Source organism: Podarcis tiliguerta (genome assembly GCF_965153285.1).
Source record: "Podarcis tiliguerta genome assembly, chromosome: 3".
Classification (NCBI taxonomy): Eukaryota; Metazoa; Chordata; class Lepidosauria; order Squamata; family Lacertidae; genus Podarcis; species Podarcis tiliguerta.
Window position 1 is genome coordinate 52115859 of NC_139536.1, and position 15191 is coordinate 52131049.

Genomic DNA, 15191 nt, shown 5'->3' on the forward strand with positions numbered 1-15191 from the left:
ATGGATCTGTTGATGTCATGCCTTGCAGAAATGGGAGGTCCTTTCTGATATTATAGTCTTCATTGATTTAAATAATTTATACTCTACTAGCTGGGTTCCCCCCCCCAAAAAAAAAATGTGAAAATCATCTTCAAAGCTAAAACAGTCTAGGAATGGCACTTTTAGAGTAATTAACGAATTCATTATGATTGCAATGTGAACAGATCCAGAATGTCTTTACCCCAGGTGTGCTTTGATGTTATATGCCAGCACTCCAGAAAACGAACAATCCTCACCATCAGCCTTTAGTTCAATTCAGTTAAATTAAATAGATGGTCTCTCTCACACACACCCAATCCACATTTCTCCGTACTCCACTTTGAATTACCCGCAACACAAAAGGGAAAGGGCTACTGTTGCTTACCTGATCCGGTTGAGATATTATATTAATCAGAAACATCAAGGACAGCTGGCTGTATAATGTTGAATGTTAACCATTGACTTTGTTGTTCTCTTTATTTTAATTCTGTTTCTAAATTAAGATTAATGCACTAGCTACAGATAATGAACCAAACATCTGCAAAGGTATAGTGAACCTAACACGTTTCATCCTGTGCATGTATGAATGATGCTAGGGCGTCATGGTTTGCTAATTTGTATTTGTATTTGCATTTTTTCTGTAAAACCCAATAAAAGCTGTATTAAAAAAACAAACTAGATTTGGCATTACTGACTTATGACTTTGATAATCATAATAAAACAGAGTCCTAAATCAGAGCCCTTTGCTAAATGTTGCCAGACATAATGCCATCAGATAACAATGCATTGGTGTCATTCAAAATACTATGTTGACTCTCGATATTGTGCTCCTGTTTACTACAATCATGTTTCTAACAAAAAACCCCAAAATAGCACACCTGTTTCATATATGTTTAAAGTCAAATTTCCCCAGGTGGTTGTAAACAGAATTTGGGGAAATCCTGTCCTTAATCAACTGTAACCAAGCTCTTTGGGGGCTTTCTCAAAGTTCTGACACTCGAGGGATATATAAAGGTCAAACTGAAAATGAAACTTTCTGCTTCTTTATTTGGAACAGAGTGAATGAATCACACAAAGATGTTTTTGCTCATTTCCTGCGGCTGCTCCTAGCTGAAACAAGTAAGAGAAACCTTGTGTTATTGCTACACTGAATATTCACCAGTTTTGATTTGGGGTAGAAATTGTCGTTTCATTGGGGATAGGATCCCCACACCCCTGGAAATGGTTAAAATGTGTTGATAGTCACCTTTTCTCTCTTCTGTTCAGTGCCATTGCTTCTCTTAGCTGCTACTGTCTTTTTTCCCCTTTGGCAGCTTCTTCTTCATCCAGTCTGGATTAGTCACATGAGTGATTCCACCCAATCAAGAGATAATACTGTGAACGCTAAATAGCGAATTGGATTTGGCTCAGTGCAGTGTGTAAGTCAGCATTTTTTCATGGAATGCAAAAAGAAGGGGAGGATTCTTATTTTTATTTTTTAGCACTGCCAAAAAAAATTTTTTTTAAGCATCTGTGAGTAATTTCAGCTCAGCTTTAATTACCCATGGAAAAAACAGAGGTTGCAGAGGTTTGTTTTGAACAAGGTAAACTGCTGCCCTGATTTTTTATGCTGACTTTGGCTACAATGTTTCCTTGTGAATAACTACTTGTATGCAGATAACACCTTGCTATTTTGGCTCAGATCTTCACGTGTGCTTCATTGGAGACATGGAGCTGGCTGGCTTTAAAAAGAGGATTAGGCTATCAGCAGTTACTTGCCACAGCGGTTATGTTCCACCTCCACTTAGCTCCTGTGTGAGAAAGCTGCCCCATGTACTCAAATAACTGGGATAACTTAACCCATCCACTTTGTGTCCAGAAACTGACCCTCTTGAATTTAAATTAGAGATCCTTGTGGGTAGTAGAATTCTGTGTGTTCACTGGAGCCTCAGCATCTAAAGCAGATTAGTAGACCAAGCAGTGTATATAACTCAAGGTCTGTCAGATTATATTTGTTTGACCCCAGTAAATACCACTGCATATTTTTCACCCTAATCTTAAAGGAAGGACGGTCTTAAACAATTAATGGATTTGCTTTAGATGAAAACGCAAGAGTCCATACTACAGTATAACACTCATGTGTGTGTCAAAAATGAGGTGCCAGTACTCATATCTTGAACTGTGGGTGCCAGCACAAAATGGCTGTCATGTACATAAAAAAAAGAGAGATGTAGGTACTCTGTACTAGTTAGTAGTGTCACAAAAAAAGGACTGATAACACTGCTATTTTAGGGAACAGGACAAAATCCCATCTACAGAAAGAGTTGAATTTGGCACTTAGATTTTGCATAGTATTCTAATCTTCATGGCTGTTCACCACCTTTTCTCATCAATAATTAGAGTGATATAACACATCTCTGTCTAAGTCAAGTTTTTTCTGTAGGAAAAATTTTGTCCTGACTATTTTTCATTATAGAAACATTGTTATAGTTGTCATAGGATTATTGAGCTGAGAACCAGCGCTAAATCAAGCACAGATGAAATAATTCATGACACATAATGGGGTTAAACTGCATTAAACTAGAAATAAATTCCAGAATCTGTTTTGAGACCTTCTTTCTTGCACTTGGATGGTGTCGCTGTGACATGAATTGGTGCCACTGGGAATAAGTTTTCCAACAGGTAGTTTTACTGACAGGGATCTTCCTTTTCAAGAACCATTGTGTCTTGTGCTCACAGTGTAAGCCGCCGCCACCAACACCACAACCACACACACACACACACAGAGAGAGAGAGAGAGAGAGAGAGAGAGAGAGAAGCAATAAAGATATCTGCTTTCAGACACAGGCCATAGTATTTCTGAAAATTCAAGAAAGCAATTCTATTTTTCTTCTTATCTTCCTATACAACAAGCACGAAAATAAAACTCCCCAAAATGTTCACCTTCCCAGCAGCTTCTCCTCCTCCAAAAACACACCCTAAGCCTGTTCAAGGAGGTACCACGTAGTGCCAGTGGTGGGGGAACCATCAATTTGATGTTGACCTTTAACTTCCCTCCTACATTCTTCTAATGGTTGTCTTCAGAAAGGCAGAACTTCATGCATTACTCATATTAAAGCTTTTTTTAATCACATTTCAATGCTTTGGAAATAACAGCTCTAACCAACAGCTTTCTGAATCAGCCTTGATTTCAGTATTTGCAAAAGTAATTGTGAGATTTGTTTCCCATCACTACTATTAATTTTAGTGTGACAAACCTACTGAAGAACTGAGAACTAAAGCAATTTTTTTCAAGTGTGGTATCTACAGACTTTGCTGTAGAGGAGAAAAGTTTGTACTGCCGCCCGCCCCCCAGCCTTCCACACCTGGGGTTGGTCTCTCACCTTTGATGGCTGTTTGCCAGCCTTGCCACCCAGGGCACATCCCCCCCTTTCATTGCCCCACCAGCTAGATCAGGTGATGATTCTATGGCCTTTCTTCCCTGAGGAGAAGTAACATTTATATAATACTTAAGTCTGTGCAAAGAATGCAGCAGATACAACAATCTTGTAACCGTTGCAGCGTAGAATGTAGGCCGATTGTATTATATTTTTATTGCAGAAAGTTGTTGAGGGGAGAGAGAGTTGCTTGCTTAAGGCTGAGGGAGGGTCAAAGCAGGGATTAACTTTTAGCTGCTGTGTTTTCTTTTTAATGACTGTTAGAACCTGCCCTGCCATTAGACAAAGTGAGGCAGCCTGCTCAGGTGGCTGATGCTTGGATGCAGTGGCAACACACACACACACACACACACTGCATTTATTCTGCACTTTCCCCTGACCAGTAGCAGGTGACGTGCTGGGGCTGCACTATTCACCTAAACTCCCTCCAGTTGTATCACTGCTGCACACCAGGATGGAGAGGCATAAAGATGAGACTGCAGTAAGGTTGGCACAGTGCAAATGTGCCGGCGAAGAAGAAGAAGAAAAAGAAGAAGAAGAAGAAGAAGAAGAAGAAGAGGAGGAGGAGTTTGGACTTGATATCCTGCCTTTCACTCCCCTTAAGGAGTCTCAAAGCGGCTCACAATCTCCTTTCCCTTCCTTCCCCACAACAAACACTCTGTGAGGTGAGTGGGGCTGAGAGACTTCAGAGAAGTGTGACTGGCCCAAGGTCACCCAGCAGCTGCATGTGGAGGAGCGGGGAATCAAACCTGGTTCACCAGATTACAAGTCCACCACTCTTAACCACTACACCACGCTGGCTCCCTTGCTCCAGACACTCTCCTCTGTTGCAGGATAGAACTGTGTGTGCTATATGGCCTGACATATGCTCCTATGGTTAGGCAGCTGCATTCAGGTGTGGTGAAGGATGCCATCTCCTCACAAATGTAGACATAAGATTCAGCTGCCAATCTGGCCAGCTTCTGTACATCAAATGGGGTGGGGGCCATTCCTGATTGTGATATATCTTTCTAGCCTTAGTTTGAGGAGATTTCCATTATACAAGGTATTTCAGGTGTGTGGATTTGTGTTTTAGGTGCTTGGTGGGCTTCCCACACACACCTAGTTCTCCTTTGGCTGTTTAAACAAGAGGCACTTAAATAGCTATTGGAAGGATCCACATCTGCTGGATGATGTCACACAATCTGACCTTAATATTCAAATAGAACTGTTTTATGCATCTAAATATACCAGTGTGGGAGAGTTCATGCCCTATATGGAGTCCCCAGATGGCATGTTTCTCTAGGGCAAAAATATAAATAAACAAAATGCACTTTTTTTAGAATGTGCATTTTCACAGATGCAAGAAGATGCTTATTTACCAGCTATTCAATAGCCTCTAGGCTAGTATTCAAATTAAATCTGGCTGTTTCCCATGTTACATGACACAAGAGCCATATGCTTAAATTTGCAGCTCCTGGGCTTCATTATACCAGTCTGCTCAGAAATAGGTTCCATTGGATTCAATGGTTTTTCTCCCAGGAAAGTGAATATCCTAAGGCAGATTCAATCACACTCGCCTCTGTTTTGAACTGTGGCCATTCAAGTATTACAAGTGAAAGGAAGCGCATTTTGAGGTTCTAGGGGACACAGAAAGGGATCTGTTTTCCAATTACTTGCCTGCTCAAAACAAGTACATATTTTAGTAAAGGCTTTTTGAATATGCTCAGCCACTGTCTGAGGTGAAAGAGATGTCATTGTTGTTTTACAGATGACTAAAGGTGCGACTCACAAAGGCATCAACATTCAAAAACTAACTGGGCAATCCTAATCATGCTTACTCAGTGGCAGGGATGGGGTTAGAAATGTGATTTACCGTAGTTCACATTTAAAGACGAATCTACCTAAATCACACTTTCCAAAATAATAAGCAAACTGAAACATAAGTACAGTGGTACCTTGGGTTACGAACTTAATTCGTTCCGAAGGTCCGTTCTTAACCCAAAACCGTTCTTAACTTGAGGTGCACTTTCGCTAATGGGGCCTCCCACTGCCACCGCGCTGCCACCGCACAATTTCCATCATCTTCCTGGGGCAAATTTCTCAACCCGAGGTACTACTTCCGGGTTAGTGGAGTTTGTAACCTGAAGTGTTTGTAACCTGAGGTACCACTGTACTATTCAAGATTTGCTCTTTGAATTAAGCAATTCTCCAGCCAAGCAATTTGTACAAAAATGCATATTAGTGAAAGTAACATCCAAATGTACATTGTGTATTAGGTAGAATGGCATAGAGAAATGTGTATATCATGAGCATGCACTAAAATGTTGGTGGGTTTTTAGAACTTCTTTTTTTAATTGCAAACTGATATAGAAATGTGAGGAACTGAATTTAAGTTTGGAAAAATGAGCATCTGAAATTGTTAAATTCACCCATTGCGACTCAGAAATGGGTCTTAATGAGTTGAGTGAGTTCAGTGAGGTTTACTCCCTTAATAGGTTCCCTAGTAAATTATTTTTCTTGTTCAGTCCTTACTTTCAGCTGAAATTAGAAGAAGAAGTTCCAAAATACTGTAAGAAAGAGTGTGTTCCTGGTGTGTCTAAAATTGCCAGAAATGGGAAGTTCCAACAAACAGACAGACTTGCTTTCACAAGATTGATCGCTGAAGTTTCATTCAGAGTTTTTCTGTTTCACTCTGAGTATATTTAAACAATTCTGAGTATATTTAAACAATCAGGTGTAAGGAAAACTGTCATGATACGAGAGAACTGCAGTTAAAGCAACTGGTGTGACTTTGGCCAAAGTAACTGCTTTAGTTTCATAGCACAAGGATCAATACCTTCCTTGACTGACTAGCGTTGAGAATGCTTAAAAGCAAACGTTTGAGCAGAGCCAGTCCAAGGTTTTCTGCTGCTCTAAGTAAATTAAAAAATTGCCACTCCTCGCTGCTGGTGTCTCTTTGTACCTTGAGCAGCAGAACATGTCTATCCTCTCCTTCAAGTAGCTTAGGGTGGGATGTGTGGTTGTCCCCCCCCCCCTTTATCCTCACAAGAACCCTGTGAAGTTGCTTTCTCTGAGATAACAACTGACCCAAGATCACTCAATGAGTTAGTTGGCTGAGCAGGCATCTATAGCTAGGTTTCCCTGGCAAGGGTGGAGGAAGGGGGCGGGGGGGCTGTCTGCCCCGGGTGTCATTACGGAGGGGGGTGACAATCGAGCCCATGACTCCCAAGACTACCCCGAGCCGTTGGGGGAAGGGGTGGAACGGCGCCGCCTTGCTGGTGGCCTTCCCCCCTTCCCCCTTCATTTTGACAGCTTGGGGGAGGCTTGGGAGTCATGGGCGGGCGGTGCGCCATTGCCCCCCCTGCTCCTGGGCTGCTTCCTGGGGTGGCCAAGGAGCCTCCCCCAAGCTGTCAAAAGGAAGAGGGAAGGGAGGAAGGCTGCTGGCAAAGCAGCGCAGCTCCCTCCCCCCGCCCAGGAAACAGCCCGCCATGGGCAGCTCGCTCTGCCCACCTGGGTGTCTCGCACCCCTGGGATGCTCGCCCTGCCCCCATGGCCCCGCCCCCAGGTACACAGCATGTGCACTGCTCCGGGTGCCGGAGCAGCTAGCTCCGCCTCTGCTCCCTGGTCTGAATCCAGTTAGCAAAATCACTTAAATAATGTAGATGGAATCCAGGCAGAAATCCAGATAACTCTTTACTGAGGGAAAACTGAACAAAAACAATGTGTACTTTGAGGAGAAATGAACAGAAAGGTTTTGTCTTTCTTAGCCTAGGCCTTGTACATAGCAAGGAGACATACAACTAAGCATACAGAGAGAGAAACCCCTTAGAACTACACAGCCAATTATGGCAGGTGCTTACCTCAGCATATATCATGCCACTTTGCCTGGTTGCTAAACAATATCTCCTCAACCCTCTTGGTTAGCAAAGCTGACATACTGATAACAGAATTAACCCTTGAGTTACAAACTGAATGATCACTTTTGCAACTCCAACACATTCAGCATAATAACTTGCACACCACATGGACTGTTACTTCCAGGCAACCCCTCTCATTTTCACATGTTTATGAAATCTACACCTGCAGATCCTCCTGCTAGCAGTGCCCAATTACAAGTGCTGAAGGAACACTACCCAGGCCCAGAAGTCCAGAGGCTCCAGGCCTGGGCCACAAGCTCAGTACCCTGAGGCTTAAGACTGTTTACACACATGTATTATAACCTTTTATCTAGGGTCTAGAAGCTTTATAATTTTCAAAAATTTGTTAGAACCAACCAGAAGTTATGTCAGAACAGAACAGAGAATAATTGGTGCATACTCTGTTTAGAAACACCACATAGACAATTTTGAAAGCTGCTTCTTCACAATGCATGATTAAAAGTTGAAGAGTTCATCTTGACTGTTAGAAAATGCCGTACACGCTTCCACAAGAAACCACCAAATAAGGCCAAAACGCCAAGTTCTCCAGACTGGTCATGTGATTCCATTAGTCTTTTGGCTTTATAGAACAAGCATGCATTTCTTAGCAAGTTAATTTCTAGGATTGGGTTTTGTCAAGAATTTCTTTTTCCCTCCTTCCACCTGTCAAACTCTGAACTAACCAAGCTTTATATCAGTCCAGGACAAAGCTGGAGAATGAAAGTATACTCAGTATCTGCCCCAATGTTGTGGATCTCCCTTCTCACAGAGATGCTTCTGACAACTTCACTATACAGTTTTCAAGCAATGCTGAAGACCTCTTTGGCACTGGAGATGTGAGACCCATCCAATTCCCCTTCTGACTCCCATAAACTGGTATTCAGAGGCATACTTCGTCTTACAGTGGAGGCAGAACATAGCTATCATGCCTTGCAGTCGCTAATAGCCCCATCCCTCATAAATCTGTCTATTCGTCTTTTAAAACCAAGTTGGTAGCCATCACTAATTCCCATGGGAGCAAATTCCATATTATATATTATAATTATGCACTGTGTGTATGAACCGTTGCCACTTTTTCTCTATAAAACAATAGCAGTTCTGAGGAAGCCCCCATTGTCCTTTAGTTTAGCAACTCGTGACAAGACACAGAGTCAAACCCACAGTCACCGGACCAAAGTTACGCAGGCCAGTCACTCTTCCTCTTTGTCCCAACTGAATCACAAACAGTTGATATTTTGTTGCCTTCCTCTAATTGCTGCAGCATTCTAGTAAAATGAAACTTAGCTTTTTCCTGAGTTTTTTTTACTTCCAAAAATACTGGGTGGATGGGTCTAACTTAGTCATGCTCACAAATTTCAACAGGTCTATGTCATCCGCTGCATCCATTATCTATGTCAGGGGTAGCCAGCCAGTTGTTGAATTGTTCTCACCCATGACCATTGGCCAAAGTGGCTGAGGCTGATGGGAGTTGTAGTCCAACAATAACATCTGGTGGCCACCAAATTGGCTATCTCAGATGTATATCAATGGACAGAGAGCAGATCTAGTCAGTAAGAAACAACTCTTGCCATGTACTCAAATACAGAGTTCCAGTCTTAAGCGAGAGGGCAGCAGATCCATTTGTTTAAGGTCTGGAATATGTAACATATAAAGCAGGGGGGAAGACCTTGTTTTTAAATGGTTTCCTCAATGAATTTGTCTAATCTTCCTTGAAAGCCCGTTCCTTGAGCTGTCTGGTTTGGCCAGTAACACATGCCTTCATTACAACCCCGTTTGGATTATTGTAATGTGCTCTACATGGAGCTACCTTTGAAAAGTGTTCAGGAAATTCAGCTGGCTCAAAGAGCTGCAGCCTTTGTTTGCTGACCGGGTCTGGGAGCACATAACTCCCTTGCTACAACAGCTCCACTGGCTACCTGTCTGTTTTCAGGCACAATTAGAAATGTTGCTTATGACCCATAAAGCCCTACACGGCTTAGGGCCAAGCTATCTGAAAGACCGCATTCCCTCATACGAATCTCCTTGGGCTTTGAGATCTTCAGGGAAGGCCTTTCTCTCAGTCCCGCCACCCTCACAGGTACATTTGGGACGTGGGACGTGGGAGAAGGCCTTCTCAGTGGGTTCTCCCATTCTTTGGAACTCCCCACCCCCCAGAGGTTAAACTGGCTCCCTCCCTGTTGTCCTTCCGCCAGCGGGTGAATCCCTTCTTGTTCCAACAGGCTTTTAGGAATTGACTGCTTTTAATGAACGGACTGGTGCTGTAATTATTTGTATGTTTTAAACAGATTTTATATATGTATATAGCTTCATATATGTATATAGTTTTCATTCTGTCATTGCTTAATGATTTTTTGTTTTGTTTTTAATTATACTTGCTTTTATCTGTTAGTTGCCTTGAGTCCTGTAGGGGAAAAAGGTGGGGTGATAATGCTAATAATAATAATAATAATAATTTATTTATACCCCACCCATCTGGCTGGGTTTCCCCAGTTACTCTGGGCAGCTTCCAACAAAATATTTAAAAAAAACAATAAAACACCAGACATTAAAAACTTCCCTAAACAGGGATGTCTTCAGATGTCTTCCAAAAGTCAGATAGTTTTTTATTTCCTTGACATCTGATGGGAGGGCGTTCCACAGGGAGGGCACAACAACTTCACTTCTCACAGTGAGGGAACCACCAGAAGGCCCACGGAGCTGGACCTCAGGGTATAAATAAGTATATAATTATAATTATAATAACATGAATTATGAGGTCATTTTGTGGCATTATCATATCGGACAGCCCTCTGGAGGGATATGAAGGTGCTACAACCCTCTTCATAATACAATATGGCTCCACCCTGCATGCTTGATGTAGGGCTTGCCTCCCAACACATGAAGCCAACAATGCAGCAGAGGTATTCCCTGCCTCCAGAACTGATTTGCCTACCCTTGTCAACTGCCATTCTCTGCTTTGAATGATACTGTAATGTTGCAGCTAAGGCATATACAGATTCGACGGGTTCAAATAAATGTAACGTCACGGTCACAAAACCATGCAAGTTCTAAGATGAAAACTGGAACTGACGCGTAAGTCACCTTCTAAATGATGTTTTATCTTATTTAGAAGAAAAGGATCTCTCAAATGCTACTTAAGGTTCCGGATCACCAAGCAAAAGGTCCTTATTGTGGGAAGTTTCAAGATGAGACCAAATAAGGCTCAGTTCGTAAGCTGTCTTTCTGACAGGGAATGATCTCAATTTCATTTATTCATCTGATAAATGAAAGGAAAGGTGAAGCCAAGATTCCTCTTTAAAAGGAAACATACGACTGGAAACTGTTTTTGAACAAGCAAATGTTTTTGTGCCGTGGTTACACAAACCCAGTCAATATTTAAGAAGCAGGGAAAGCATATCAGGGGAAATGGCTCTAAATAACTTAATAGGCTGTGTCATTATCCTTTGTCGGAAAGCATAAAGGTGCATACACACATGTGAATGTGCACACACACAATCATGTTATTTGGTTAATTGAATAAGGTAAAGGGAAAACATACAGGTGAGCCTGAAACCCCATCACATTTGTTTTTCAAGATCTGGAGAATCTGCACTTTATATTGCCACTCTTTCGCCTGCCCGTTTTCAAAAGAAGTCTCGCCACTTATGCAATCTTGTGAGGTCAGACAAAGCTTGCAACAACTTGAGAAGTTGTAAGGCACCATTCCCAATGCTATTAAGCTCACGCACACTAGTGTTTGCTTCTCAGCTTTAATAACTGAGCTGAATAACTTCATGAAGGGGAATTATCTTTATGTTGCATCACTTTCAGTGTAGGATCTGGGTGTTTCACTTCCTCAAAGGCCTTATACATGCATGTACAGCAGGAAGAATGATCCAAGTGGCAAATGTTTTATTCCTTTTGTGAGATTGTTTTGATAATTCATGAACTGATGGGGGGGGTACATTTCTTGACGACTTGCAGTTGAATGTGTGGAATGGTGATGTGAAAGTTCTGTCTGTGGACTTGGGTCTGTGATAAGCCATGCCCAGTTCTTCAGTATCTGTGGGTACCAAAGTTGTGAAGGATCTCTATAGAATGCATCTGGCCAGCCCCATCATTTAGACAAGGGCACACATGCCAGACACACACACAATGGGGGCCAGGGGGCAGCTGCCCCTCTAAATCAATACAAATCTGAGGTTCTGCCCCCTAACAAAAGCCTGCTGCCCCTAACAAAAATCCTGGCTTCACCCATGCACACAAAACCCAGCATCAGTCTAAAGGGAGCCCCTTGGAGGTAAAGCTATAGGCTTTCTTCAGACTGATACCAAGTGATCCTTGCCCAGCAGTATGGCCAGTGCACATATAGGCTCCTAGTGATGGCACGTCTGTTTTGTGTGCTTGGCTTATAGATTGCTTCAGGAAGTGTGAACAATTCCCGCCCCCCATCCCTAATAGCTATCTATAGATGCATAACTTCTGCCCACAATGCTTGATGACTTGCAGCTCTTGATTGTGTGAACTCTTCCAGCTGACAAACTACAATCATCGTGATAAGCATGATTGCATGTGAACCACAGGTTCCTCCATCACCTGCATACCTGCCTTAGCCTGTTTTAAGTTTGTTCTGTATTCCAGCTCATCCTAATATTTTTCAAGGATTATATTGGTTAAACAACGGTATGAACTGGATTCTCAATATACATGTACCCTTCTCAGGTGTTTTGCATCTTGAACAATATCTTTGTTGTTGTTTAGTTGTTAGTCGTGTCCGACTTTTTGTGACCCCATGGACCAGAGCACGCCAGGCACTCCTGTCTTCCACTGCCTACCACAGTTTGGTCAAACTCATGCTGGTAGCTTTGAGAACACTGTCCAACCATCTCGTCCTCTGTCATCCCCTTCTCCTTGTGCCCTCAATCTTTCCCAACATCAGGGTCTTTTCCAGGGAGTCTTCTCTTCTCAAGAGGTAGCCAAAGTATATTTTGCCTAATTCTGCCTATTAGAAGATCAGTCTTTACTAACCTGCTGCCCTCTAGATGTTTTGGGTTACAATTCCCATCAGCACCAGCCAGCTGGCTAGGATTGATGGGAGTTGTATTTCAAAACATATGGAAGTCACTGGATTTGCTAAGGCTGTTCTAGATTGTAGGTATGCGAATAGAAGGACTTTGATAAACTAGCATGGGGAAGCATTATTGACTTTAACAATTATTAGAGAGTGAAGGAAATCTGGAACAATGAAAGGCAATTAAGAGGTGTAAACATTTTATTGTGGAATATTCCATATCCCCAAACTGCGGATTCTCACTTTCTGCATAGTATGACATATATCATGGGAAGAAAACTAAACTTTCAAGTTAATACAAAAGTCATTCAATTTTAAAATACTGGTAGCAGTACAAACTAGCCTGTTTAAAACAGTAAAAGAGCAGTAGCAGGTTGCTAATGGCAACAACACAATACAAAGATCACAATCTACTTGGAAGATTAGTTTTCTCATTTGGAAGCATGATTTTGATGAATGGTTATCGTGTTGTACTTTAGAACATTTTGTTCTACATTTTCTCTGTTAAAAATATGCATGACTTAAACAGGGAGCAGCATGGGATATAAACTGCTAACACAACACATCACTATCCAATATTGATTAGGATACTTAGCTCTGTGTTGAAATGTCACCACCCTACCATCTTAAGTAAGTAGCGTTCCAGTCTCTGCAGTCCATTCAGAAACATTTTTTCCTCATGGTCAAACTCCTTTGGTTCAAACAGCTGAGAGAAATGTATTGGCCACAGTTTTTGTATGTGACCCCTACAAAGATTCCTTCAGCCAAAATTCTCAGTTTGTGTATTTAAACATGATTTCAAAACCAAGGCTGGCTCCACATAGTTTGCTACAAGGCGAAGTCCTATAGACCATTTCTACTAAAGGCTTGGCAACCAGAATAGTTGAAAAAACCAGAGGAGAAGATGGTGCCCCTCAAAATCCCTATACAGAAATTGCCTGGAGTGGCATTTCAGCATTGGTGATGATGCAGCGATCCTCATCACACATGAAGACTGCAGACTAGCTTAGGACTGCTCTGTCCTCCTTCCGAGGGGACTGGCTGACTGGACTTAGAAGGAATGACTGGTGTGGCTACTCTCCGCGCCTCACTCCACCCCAACCCCGCAATATTATCTGTTGTCTGAAGTAACTAACACATTCTGCCCAATAGCAGGACCAGCCCTTCATAAAACACTGTTTCTGCAAGTTGAATGCATTCTGAAAATTTTATCAATTTACTGTACAGCGGTACCTCGGGTTAAGTACTTAATTCGTTCCGGAGGTCTGTACTTAACCTGAAACTGTTCTTAACCTGAAGCACCACTTTAGCTAATGGGGCTTCCCGCTGCCACTGCACCGCCAGAGCACGATTTCTGTTCTCATCCTGAAGCAAAGTTCTTAACCCAAGGTAATATTTCTGGGTTAGCGGAGTCTGTAACCTGAAGCGTCTGTAACCTGAAGCGTATGTAACCCGAGGTACCACTGTACTTTGTACAGACTGGGGATAATTTCACAATTGGAAGTATGTTTTCCAAAGCAGTTTTCTTTTGGTAATAAATTGCAGAGGACTCCTGTAACTCATAGAATACTGAGAACAAGGAGTAGAAGGTGAGAAGGGGCTCAGTGAAGTGAATACGCCCCACTTTCTCACTGCTCTGGGGATTCTAAAGTGTCCCTTTGAAACTGCTTTGGTTGCAAAGCCTTTAGGAGAAGCTGTCTACGTTGCTTCTGTGTCTTCTCACCATTAATACAGCCATGAGAGCTAGCACTTTCGTTAAAATTGATTGGAGTTCAAAGAAAAGTTGTAAGAAAAGGTGTCAGGTACTCCAGCCGATTTTAAAAATAATCCTAATAATATGAAAAAGTTTCTAGCCCTTCTAAAACCCAAGAGAACCTAGTGTTGCTATACCCATTTTGCAGGTGGGTGGGCAGTGGAGGGTCATAGTTAAATAGTGTATGACAACCCTGGCATGTTGGCTTACTTAAGGTAAATGCAGTGTGAAGTTAATTGTAGCAGCAAACCCTGCTGGAACTGGTTTCACTCAGAAGCTCCCATTCAGAGCTCCCAACTGGAGCCAATCCTTGCCAAAAGCAGCAGGACTTGCCTTTGGTGCTGAAGTTGAACAGCACCAAATGCTAAGCCCCACAGCCTAGGAACAATTGCAAATGCACAGCTCAGATTCACGTTCCCAGTTGTTCCTTTGCAATGGGGCTTGCACCAGACACTGTTTAAATTCAGCACCAAAGGCAAGCTCGGCTGCTGTCTAGCCACCTTAGACCCACCTCACATTGTAGGATGCCAGGTGATGGGTGGATAGGGAGACCCCTCCACCTGCCAAAAGTAGCCTGCAGAGGAATGGCCACTGTTTGATCCAGCCCACCAGACAAAAGTGGTTCCCCACCCCTGCCATAGATGGGCCACAGTTCTTTTTTTTTTTTTTTTTTTTTTTTTTGGTTAAAGGTTTTATTGATTTTCCATTTTCAAAACAAATATCCAATATCAATACTAAACATTAGTTTTTCACACACACACACCCGTTGACTTCCCTCAGCTTCCATTTTTCGTGTATTACATCAAATGATATGTTCTGCTGTTTATATATAATGCTATGTTATCACAGTGTTATATTCCTTGTTTTATGTAAATAAAATTGTAAATGTTTATTTAAATCCTACCAATGAGTCCATTGTTTTTTTGGTGTTTCTGCAAATATATTGTAAAAGTCCCTGTTGTCCTTTTCTTGCAGTATGTCCATTAACTTTGCTAACTCTGCATAGTTCATCCATTTTTCTTGCCATTGTTTTTTAGGTGCTGTTGTAGCATACA